The sequence below is a fragment of the Balaenoptera musculus genome, chromosome 2 (assembly GCF_009873245.2).
Source record: "Balaenoptera musculus isolate JJ_BM4_2016_0621 chromosome 2, mBalMus1.pri.v3, whole genome shotgun sequence".
Lineage (NCBI taxonomy): Eukaryota > Metazoa > Chordata > Mammalia > Artiodactyla > Balaenopteridae > Balaenoptera > Balaenoptera musculus.
In genome coordinates, this window is record NC_045786.1 from 107,712,373 (window position 1) to 107,724,889 (window position 12,517).

General features: G+C 38.0%; 1 protein-coding gene across 1 annotated transcript in view; it reads right to left on the reverse strand.

The window, feature by feature from the left end:
- PRKD1 (protein kinase D1) overlaps positions 1–12,204 on the reverse strand; it is a 515,048-nt gene extending 502,844 nt beyond the window's left edge. Inside the window, exon 1 of the mRNA XM_036843896.1 lies at positions 12,143–12,204. The gene's annotated coding sequence lies outside the window, so the exon portion shown is untranslated. The remainder of the gene's footprint in view (positions 1–12,142) is intronic.
- Positions 12,205–12,517: the final 313 nt, after the last annotated feature.

A 12,517-nucleotide genomic window follows, 5' to 3' on the forward strand; every position in this document is an offset into this window, starting at 1 on the left:
ATTATTTTTCCCCAGGAGAATTTACAGAATTGCAGTAATGAAAGCTGTAAGTGCCCTTCTACTATCAGTGAATTATGTTACTATACCTACTCCTAATGAATTTATTACTTACAATTTCTAATAGTCCCTGGAATTCTTACTTTTGGGGATAAAAATGATGGAAGAGTTGAAAGTCATAGCACAATATAATGATACAGATTATAATGGAAACACATATCTATTCCTAATATCATAGCCTATGGCACAGATGCCAGACCTAGATTGCCTGGGTTCAAATTCCAGCTCTTACACTTAATCACCTAGTCTCAGTTTCTTCCTCTGTAAAATGGGAAAAGACCTTATAGGGCAGTTGAGAAGAAAAAATGAGGTGATATATGAAAAGTGCTTAAAATAGTGTCTAGCACTATAATAAACATGGTTACTATGTCTGTATGGTTATTTTATTATCATTATTACTTAGTCACAACAGATGGCAAGATGGCCAGGATCCTGAATACCCAAATCTTTACCTAAAGGCTACCTGCTGCCACCAATTCCTGACAGTAGAATTACATGGCACAGGGGGACTCCAGGCAAGTGCACACTTTATAACAATGTATTACCTTGGCAGCCCTGACAGTACCATTCAGAGGGCTTTTTATTATCCTCTCCCATAAGCCTAGGCTAGAACAAGAAAAGAACCTCCAGTCCCATTTCCATAGGCCCCATGCTCTGTTCTCTCTCTCTCATGACTGGGACATGAATTTAACATATAGCAGAGGCTTAAAAACAATATATAGAGACCTTCAAGATGGCGGAGGAGTAAGATGCAGAGATCACCTTCCTCCCCACAAATACATCAGAAATACATCTGCATGTGGAACAACTACTACAGAAAACCTACTGAATGCTGGCAGAAGACCTCAGACTTCCCAAAAGGCAAGAAACTCCCCACATACCTGGGTAGGGCAAAAGAATAAAGAAAAAACAGAGACAAAAGAATAGGGATGGGACCTGCCCCTCAGGGAGGGAGCTGTGAAGGAGGAAAAGTTTCCACACTCTAGGAAGCCCCTTCAGTGGTGGAGACGGGGGGTGCGGGGTGGGGGGGGAAGCTTCAGAGCCACGGAGGAGAGCACAGCAACAGGGGTGCAGAGGGGAAAGCGGAGAGATTCCCGCACAGAGGATCAGTGCTGACTAGAGCTCACCAGCTCTAGAGGTTTGTCTGCTAGGCTGCCGGGACGGGCGGGGGCTGGGAGCGGAGGCTTGGGCTTTGGAGGTCAGATCCCAGGGAGAGGACTGGGGTTGGCTGCGTGAACACAGCTTGAAGGGGGCTAGTGCGCCACGGCTAGCTGGGAGGGAGTCCGGGAAAAGGTCTGGACCTGCCTAAGAGGCAAGAGACCATTGTTTTGCGGTGCACCAGGAGAGGGAATTCAGAGCACCACCTAAACGAGCTCCAGAGATGGGAGCGAGCCATGGCTATCACTGCGCCTCAAGCTCGCCCCACATTCCGTACCCCTCCCTCCCCCTGGCCTGAGTGAGCCAGAGCCCCCGAAGCAGCTGTTCCTTTAACCCCGTCCTGTCTGAGCGAAGAACAGACGCCCTCAGGTGACCTACACGCAGAGGCGGGGCCAATCCAAAGCTGAACCCCGGGAGCTGTGCGAACAAAGAAGAGAAAGGGAAATTTCTCCCAGCAGCCTCAGAAGCAGCGGATTAAATCTACACAGTCAACTTGATGTACCTGCATCTGTGGAATACCTGAATAGACAACGAATCATCCCAAATTGAGGAGGTGGACTTTGGGAGCAACTGTAGACTTGGGGTTTGCTTTCTGCATCTAATTTGTTTCCGGTTTTATGTTTATCTTAGTTTAGTATTTAGAGTTTATTAACACTGGTACATTTGTTTATTGATTTGGTTGCTCTCGTCCTCCTTTTTTTTTATATATAGATATATATATTTTTTCCTTTTTCACTTTTTGTGAGTGTGTATATGTATGCTCCTTTGTGTGATTTTGTCTGTATAGCTTTGTTTTACCATTTGTCCTAGGGCTCTATCTGTCTTTTTTTTTGGTCTCTTTTTTTTTTTTTTTTTTTTTTTTTTAGTATAGTTTTTAGCACTTGTTATCATTGGTGGATTTGTTTTCTGGTTCGGTTGCTCTCTTCTTTCTTTCTTTCTTTCCTTTTTCTTCTTACTTTTAAATTGTTTTATTTTTAATAATTATTTTTTCTTTTTTAATAACTTTATTTTATTTTATTTTATATATTTTTCCTTCTTCCTCTTTTTCTCCCTTTTCTTCTGAGCCGTGTGGCTGACAGGGTCTTGGTGGTCCGGCTGGGTGTCCGGCCTGTGCCCCTGAGGTGGGAGCGCCAAGTTCAGCACATTGGTCCACCAGAGACCTCCCAGTTCTACGTAATATCAAACAGCAAAAGCTCTCCCAGAGATCTCCATATCAATGGTAAGACCCAACTACACTCAACAAAAAGGAAGCTACAGTGTTGGACACCCTATGCCAAACAACTAGCAAGACAGGAACACAACCCCACCCATTAGCAGAGATGCTGCCTAAAATAATAATAAGGTCACAGACACACCAAAACACACCACTGGATGCAATCCTGCCCATAAGAAAGACAAGATCCAGCCTCATCCACCAGAACACAGGCACTAGTCCCCTCCACAAGAAAGCCTACACCACCCAATGAACCAACTGTAGCCACTGGGGGCAGACACCAAAAACAATGGGGACTATGAACCTGCAGCCTGTGAAGAGGACACCCCAAACACAGTAACTGAAACAAAATGAGAAGACAGAGAAACACACAGCAGATTAAGGAGTAAGGTAAAAAACCACCAGACCAAACAAATGAAGAGGAAACAGGCAGTCTACCTGAAAAAGAATTCAGAGTAATGATAGTAAAGATGATCCAAAATCTCGGAAATAGAAAGGAGAAAATACAAAAAACGTTTAAAAAGGACCTAGAAGAACTAAAGAGAAAACAGTAATGAACAACACAATAAATGAAATTAAAAATTCTCTAGAAGGAATCAATAGAAGAATAACTGAGGCAGAAGAACGAATAAGTGACCTGGAAGATAAAATACTGGAAATAACTACTGCAGAGCAGAATAAAGAAAAAAGAATGAAAAGAATTGAGGACAGTCTTAGAGACCTCTGGGACAACATTAAACATACCAACAATCAAATTATATGGGTCCCAGAAGCAGAAGAGAAAAAGAAAGGGACTGAGAAAATATTTGAAGAGATTATAGTTGAAAACGTCCCTAATATGGGAAAGGAAATAGTTAATCAAGTCCAGGAGGAACAGAGAGTCCCATACAGGATAAATCCAAGGAGAAACACGCCAAGACACATATTAATCAAACTATCAAAAATTAAATACAAAGAAATATTATTAAAAGCAGGAAGGGAAAAACACAAATCATACAGGGGAATCCCCATAAGGTCAACAGCTGATCTTTCAGCAGAAACTCTGCAAGCCAGAAGGGAGTGGCAGGACATATTTAAAATGATGAAAAGGAAAAACCTACAACAAAGATTACTCTACCCAGCAAGGATCTCATTCAGATTCGACAGAGAAATTAAAACCTTTACAGACAAGCAAAAGCTCAGCACCACCAAACCAGCTTTACAACAAATGCTAAAGGAACTTCTCTAGGTAAGAAACACAAGAGAAGGAAAAGACCTACAATAACAAACCCAAAACAATTAAGAAAATGGTAATAGGAACATACATATCAATAATTACCTTAAATGTAAATGGATTAAATGCTCCAACTAAAAGACATAGACTGGCTGAATGGATACAAAAACAAGACCCATACATATGCTGTCTACAAGAAACCCACTTCAGACCTGAGACACATACAGACTGAAAGTGAGGGGACAGACACTGATATTCCATGAAAATGGAAATCAAAAGAAAGCTGGAGTAGCAATACGCATATCAGACAAAATAGACTTTAAAATAAAGGCTATTACAGGAGAAAAAGAAGGACACTACGTAATGATCAAGGGATCAACCCAAGAAGATACAACAATTGTAAATATTAATGCACCCAACATAGAAGCACCTCAATACATAAGGCAAATGTTAACAGCCATAAAAGGGGAAATCAACAGTAACACAATCATGGTAGGGGACTTTAACACCCCACTTTCACCAATGGACAGATCATCCAAAATGAAAATAAATAAGGAAACACAAGCTTTAAATGATACATCAAACAAGATGGACTTTATTGATATTTATAGGACATTCCATCCAAAAACAACAGAATAAACTTTCTTCTCAAGTGCTCATGGAACACTCTCCAGGATAGATCATATCTTGGGTCACAAATCAAGCCTGGTAAATTTAAGAAAATTGAAATCATATCAAGTATCTTTTCTGACCACAACACTATGACATTAGATATCAACTACAGGAAAAAATCTGTAAAAAATAAAAACAAATGGAGGTTAAACAATACACTACTTAATAAACAAGAGATCGGAAGAAATCAAAGAGGCAATCAAAAAATACCTATAAATAAATGACAATGAAAATATGACAACCCAAAACCTATGGGATGCAGCAAAAGCACTTCTAAGAGGGAAGTTTATAGCAATACAATCCTACCTCAAAAAACAAGAAACATCTCAAATTAACAACCTAACCTTACACTTAAAGCAATTAGAGAAAGAAGAACAAAAAAACCTTAAAGTTAGCAGAAGGAAAGAAATCATAAAGATCAGATCAGAAATAAATGAAAAAGAAATGAAGGACACAATAGCAAAGATAATAAAACAAAAAGCTGGTTATTTGAGAAGATAAAATTGATAAACCCTTAGCCAGACACATTAAGGAAAAAAGGGAGAAGACTCAAATCAATAGAATTAGAAATGAAAAAGGAGAAGTAACAACTGACACTGCAGCTATACAAACGATCATGAGAGATTACTACAAGCAACTGTATGCCAATAAAACGGACAACCTGGAGGAAGTGGACAAATTCTCAGAGAAGCACAACCTTCCGAGACTGAACCAGGAAGAAATAGAGAATATAAACAGACCAATTACATGCACGGAAATTGAGACTGTGATTAAAAATCTTCCAACAAACAAAAGCCCAGGACCAGCTGGCTTCACAGGCCAATTCTATCAAACATTTAGAGGAGACCCTATCCTTCTCAAACTCTTCCAAAATATAGCAGAGGGAGGAATACTCCCAAACTCATTCTACGAGGCCACCACCACCCTGATACCAAAACCAGACAAAGAAGTCACAAAGAAAGAAAACTACAGGCCAATATCACTGATGAACATAGATGCAAAAATCCTCAACAAAATACTAGCAAACAGAATCCAGCAGCACATTAAAAGGATCATACAACATGATCAAGTGGGGTTTATCCCAGGAATGCAAGGATTCTTCAATATATGCAAATCATCAATGTGATAAACCATATTAACAACTTGAAGGAGAAAAAACATATGATCATCTCAATAGATGCAGAGAAAGCTTTCGACAAAATTCAACACCCATTTATGATAAAAACCCTCCAGAAAGTAGGCATAGAGGGAGCTTACCTCAACATAATAAAGGTCATATATGACAAACCCACAGCCAGCATCGTTCTCAATGGTGAAAAACTGAAACTAATTCCTCTAAGATCAGAAATAAGGCAAGGTTGTCCACTCTCACCACTATTATTCAAGATAGTTTTGCAAGTTTTAGCCACAGCAATCAGAGAAGAAAAAGAAATAAAAGGAATCCAAATCAGAAAAGAAGAAGTAAAGCTGTCACTGTTTGCAGATGGCATGATACTATACATAGAGAATCCTAAAGATTCTAAATCCTAAAGATGCTACCAGAAAATTACTAGAGCTAATCAATGAATTTGGTAAAGTAGCAGGATACAAAATTAATGCATAGAAATCTCTTGCATTCCTCTACACTAATGATGAAAAATCTGAAAGTGAAATTAAGAAAACACTCCCATTTACCATTGCAACAAAAAGAAGAAAATACCTAGGAATAAACCTACCTAAGGAGACAAAAGACCTGTATGCAGAAAACTATAAGACACTGATGAAGGAAATTAAAGATGATACAAACAGATGGAGAGATATACCATGTTCTTGGATTGGAAGAATCAACATTGTGAAAATGACTATTCTACCCAAAGCAATCTACAGATTCAGTGCAATCCCTATCAAACTACCAATGGCAATTTTCACAGAAGTAGAACCAAAAATTTCACAATTTGTATGGAAACGCAAAAGATCCCGAATAGCCAAAGCAATCTTGAGAAAGAATAACGGAACTGGAGGAATCAGGCTCCTGGACTTCAGAGTATACTACAAAGCTACAGTAATCAAGACAGTATGGTTCTGGCACAAAAACAGAAATATAGATCAATGGAACAGGATAGAAAGACCAGAGATAAACCCACACACATCTGGTCACCTTTATTTTTGATAAAGGAGTCAAGAATATACAATGGAGAAAAGACAGCCTCTTCAATAAGTAGTGCTGGGGCAACTGGACAGCTACATGTAAAAGACTGAAATTAGAACACTCCCTAACACCATACACAAAAATAAACTCAAAATGGATTAAAGACTTAAGTGTAAGGCCAGACACTATAAAACTCTTAGAGGAAAACATAGGCAGAACACTCTATGACATAAATCACAGCAAGATCCTTTTTGACCCACCTCCTAGAGAAATGGAAATAAAAACAAAAATAAACAAATGGAACCTAATGAAACTTAAAAGCTTTTGCACAGCAAACGAAACCATAAACAAGACAACTGTCAGAATGGGAGAAAATATTTGCAAACGAAGCAACTGATGAAGGATTAATCTCCAAAATTTACAAGCAGCTCATGCAGCTCAATATCAAAAATACAAAAAACCCAATCCAAAAATGGGCAGAAGACCGAAATAGACATTTCTCCAAAGAAGATATACAGATTGCCAACAAACACATGAAAGAATGCTCAACATCATTTATCATTAGAGAAATGCAAATCAAAACTACATTGAGGTAACACCTACACCAATCAGAATGGCCATCATCAAAAAATCTACAAACAGTAAATGCTGGAGAGGGTGTGGGGAAAGGGGACCCTCTTTCACTGTTCATGGGAATGTAAATTGATACAGGCACTATGGAGAACAGTATGGAAGTTCCTCAAAAAACTAAAAATAGAACTACCATACGACCCAGCAATCCCACTACTGGGCATATACCCTGAGGAAACCATAATTCAAAAAGAGTCATGTATCACAATGTTTATCGCAGCTCTACTTACAATAGCCAGGACATGGAAGCAACCTAAGTGTCCATCAACAGATGAATGGATGAAGAAGGTGTGGCACATATATACAATGGAATATTACTCAGCCATGAAAAGAAATGACATTGAGTTATTTGTAGTGAGGTAGATGGACATAGAGTCTTTCATACAGAGTGAAGTAAGTCAGAAAGAGAAAAAAAATACTGTATGCTAACACATATATATGGCATCTAAAAAAAAAAATTGGTTCTGAAGAACCTAGAGGCAGGACAGGAATAAAGACACAGACGTAGAGAATGGACTTGAGGACACAGGGAGGGGGAAGGGTAAGCTGGGACGAAGTGAGAGAGTGGCATGAACTTATATATACTACCAAATGTAAAATAGATAGCTAGTGGGAAGCAGCCGCATAGCACATGGAGATCAGCTCGGAGCTCTGTGACCACCTAGAGGGGTGGGAGGGAGACGCAAGAGGGAGGAGATATGGGGATATATGTATATGTATAGCTGATTCACTTTGTTATAAAGCAGAAACTAACACACCATTGTAAAGCAACTATAATCCAATAAAGATGTTAAAAAAATAATTTATAACATTTACCAACTTTGTATTATATTCTAGACAATATCCTAACTATTCTACTTGTAGCCTCATGACACTCTAGAGATAGATATATTACTCCCCCCAATTAAAAAACGAAATATAAACTAAGCCCAGGAATGGTGAGTGTCTCACCCAAGGGCACACAGCTGATAATAGATAAGGCTATGCACGCTCAGAAAGTTGGACTCAAGAGCCCTTTCTGTTAACCATTGCACACGCTCAGGTGCTTATATTGCCTGGTGCCCTGATTTCCACAAAGGGACCACTGGTAAGAGAAGAAGCATTTTCTAAAATCAATGAAATTATTAAAATCCTTGGTCTCCTCCTTTGTCCACAGGAAACTGCATTTGTAGTTCATTGTGTCTATTACGCATATTCTTTTACTTAAGGGAAAGAAAAGGTTATGCATTTAAAAAAAGGTGAGGAAGCCTTTGGAGGATGCCATAAATTTATTCTGTCAGGCAGGCTGAGTTGTGTGACAGTCAGAGACATGGCTTGATGCAGAGATGTGAAGTGTGACTTTTTTTGACTGTCACACTGGATGAGATGGATGGATTTTGGAACACATCCCAGGAAGCTGAGACACTCATGTGGTCAAGTGTTGGTCTCTCTGATCAAATTTGACTTGCTGTCTCTGAAGCTGTTGTATTTTGCCAGCCCTCCAGATGCTGCATTGTGTCTTTGCAAACACAGTTGGTTGGACACCATCTGCAAGACCCTGCATTGGTCCTAGCACTATGAGCCATTGTTTCCTGAGGAATTAATGGACGTTCTCACATTCTACCTGTGTTAATTGAGCTATTTTCACACATGCTAATGTGTCAGTTACCCAGAGCCTAGTTCTCACTTACATACTCTGTGCTAGATATGCATATAAAATGGGAGAAATCCTGGAACTTGCTGCCAAAATCCAATAGCCTACTATTCATCAAACGAGAACAGCTAGCCTTTGAAGAAATTACAGTTACAGAAATAAATGTACAGGATTCATGCTTTGAGGAGTAAACTGGTGTGAGATCACCTAGACACTCCACTTTATAAATGATCTGATCCTGAATCAGTCATTTGGCTTACCCATAATTTAGTTCCTTACCATGCTTCAAATTGGGACAAAAATATTTTTCCATGCTCTAGAGTTATTTCACTCTAACATCACCACAGAGCAAGATGCAGGAAAATCAATATGAGTCTGGGCTCCTAGCCAAAGGTGTTTAGTTAATCAATTACCCAAAGTACTGGTTATAAGGAAATTCTACTTATGTTACACTAGATGCTCTCTTATCAAAGCAAATGGGAATAACAGTTGTCAAATTAACCCAAAAAGGAAGTTAAAGTGGGAGATAGTTAAAAGAATATGTTCTAAGCATTTTAAATTAAAATATATGACTGTGCATTATTTCACCAACATTTTGAGGAGGAACCAAATAATTTTCATTTCTGTGTGGGCCTTTTCATTGAGCGTGGGTCTGTCTATCTTTCTTGCATAAATCACATCCATAATGCATTTTCTATGAGTTCTAGTTGGAGTTTCTTCAACTAATAGAGACTTACATAGCAATCTGAGTGGGGTATCCTTAAAGATTTTTATGTATTCCTTTGTCTCACCCAAATCTAACTCTACAACACTTTTTTTTTTAGTAAGTTAACTTTAACATGTTTTTCCAAAGCATTCAATTTAGTTGTCACAGAAACACTCATAGTTCATGGATGTAAAAAGTAGTTAAGATTATAAGCAATTTTATGTGGTTAAGATAACAAGTACCAATGGCATACATAGGCTTGGGAGCAAACACAACTAACTCTTGGTAAGCACGCAACTTACCTTGTGGGAGCAAAAATGTGTGGGTTCCCTATGGAATAGCCTAGTAATCACTGGCACTCGATGTGCCATGGTCATCTGTCAGCACGTCTTACTAAAGGAACAGAAAGAGCTGACTGATCTAGCAATTTGATTGTGTATTTCTACATACCCACTTCAACCACATGTACACATGACCTATTGGGAAATCTTCTATTATGTAGGATTTGATTACCTGGCACTTTCACTGACCATAACTGCATAAGGAAAAAAAATGTCCACTTGGTATTAATCTCAAAGACTAAATACATAGCTGGAAATATATATTTTTAAAAATTATAGATCATCCAAGCTATTTATATTGCATTGTAGAGTAGCAAGTTTTAGTGTCTGAAGGATTGATAGCCATCCAAAACGTGCCTTGTACAAACTGTCTAAGATTTGTTCCAGAACAAAGAGGAAAAGAAATTAGAATACAACTAGAATTATATTCCCATCTTTTCCTCAGGACTACAGAATAAAGAACATTTTCTATTTTTACTTGTCCTAATCGGTTGAAGACAACAAATTCATCACAATTTTCAAAAGGCATCAGATAGTACTAGCTTGGCTTTCCATTGCAGTGTCTATGCAAGACATACTCTGGATGTTTCACGAAAACAAAAAGCTCACCTACTCAAACAATATCTCCCAGGTGGTCTCCTTGTTCATCAAGGCCATTGGAAGCCCAGGGCATAGCTTTTTCACTAATACTTAACTCAAAATCAGATGAATCAAATGGACGGAGATGGAGAAATGAATCCATTAATAGACATTTACTGAGGGCCTGCCATATGGAAGGAATAGTGTTCAGGATATGGGAGTGTGAGCTAATGTCACACATTTCCTGAAAATCCTAGAGGAATTTTAAAGAGTTCCCCATCTCACTGATAAGGTATGACGATATTTAAAATCTTTGCTTAAAAACTGTGAAAGTGAAAACTTGAGGCTATCTACAGATTACAAGAGAACTAACAGTTTCACAGTCTCTCAGGTTTGTGGGACTTTTAAATTTGTTTGGGGATGATGTGGCTACCAAAAGGATTCCCTATTTCATTCTCCATGTTTTTGTGATCAAGAAATATTTTATACATGTATTTTGCATAAGGACCTAATATAGGATGCAAGTTGATAGAAAATTCAACAAAAGAGGTACGAAATTATACTCTAACATAAAATTTCTAACATGACATGCTATTTATCTGTTTAATACTTCTTGCTGTGCACAACATAAAATCAGTTTGTCATAACCTTAAAGCATTTCTTTCTGGTTCTGAAAGCTCCAGAATAAATTGCCATTCTTTGACTTTCTCAAGCATAAAAATGAAAACCGAATTTTTTTCTTGGAAAAGATGAATTACCCTAGCTTGACAGAGGGTAATTAGCATACCCAATGCAAGTTAAGAGAATGGGTTGACAAGCACAAAGAAGATTCAGAAAACATGGACACATTTTGCATGTGGTTTAATATGTAAATGATTAAAAACATTACTATATATGTTAATTGCCACCAACTTCAACACAACCCTATTGGAAGACAATATTAAGTCATGGAAAACAGTTCATCTTTATTTGTCTGTTCTATAAACAAGTTTAATTGGAATCTAAAAACAGCAAGGGACAAAAGCTCAGTTCATTAGGGACCAACTAACTGTAAAGGGCAGATAAAAACCTTTTGTCTGATACAGATGTACCTCCTGAGCACCATCAGAGAGCACCAGGCAGCACACTAATCAGTAATAAGAGGTGTTCTCATTATTAGGCTTATAAAGCATAAACCAGGTCACCACAAGCTTTGAAGGTACTGATCATCAATTATTTCGCTAATTGTTTGTTCTGTTTGCGTGTCTCAGGGTAAAAGGAAAAAGTCACTGAAGCGAAAAAGAGACACCAATAATTGCTACCTCAGTGACAGTTGGTTTCTTGTATCTCATTATTTATGATTTGTTTTGTTGTGCATATGTGACTTTAAGTCTACTGTATTAATGTATACCCAAGAAGCCTACTGGGTAACACTTGCAAAAGAATTATACAAATTAATCAGCAAACTCAGGCATAGAATCTGCCCTGCAAAGTCCTACAAGACTGTTAATAACTCTGTGTGTGTGTGCGCGTGTGTGTGTGTGTGTGTGTGTGTGAATCCAAGAACCCTCACTTATGGTGCGCTGAATTTCTGCTGCTGGGGAAGTGTTATGTAGCATGTTGCAGCATAAAATGCCATTGCCATTTTGTTTTCAAGAATCACAAGACATTCAGACTGTCCTAAAAAGTGGATTAAACCTCCTCAAAGAACAACAACAACAACTTTAGGATGATTATTAAGTTAAAGATGACATGAGGCAAAGAAGCTGAAATATCTGGAATTCAGGAATAGGATTTAATTTTCTCAGTTCTAATTATGAAGATAAAAGATACCTTAGACCGAGAGCATCACTTGCTTAGAGTTTGGGGAGGCGGGGTCATCAGTTCAAAAAGCAGCTATTTCCAGCCATCTTTAAGCTGTAAGGCAACACTTCTATTTTAGTCTTCCTTCTATTCATTAATGTTCCATTAACAGATTAAATATTACCTGAAACTAAAGGCTATATTACTAATTATTAAGCTGAAACAGAACAAATTCTCTAACAAAGCTTTTTTTTCAATGTGTATACAGAGCTGCACATTCATACTTTTTCAAGGTTGAGGAAACTAATGGAAGTTAGTTATATATTTAGTATAAAATGCTATTTTGTTTACATCAGACTTCCAAAAAATCAAGAAAAGAAAACATTTCTTTGTGGAGGAGACCTT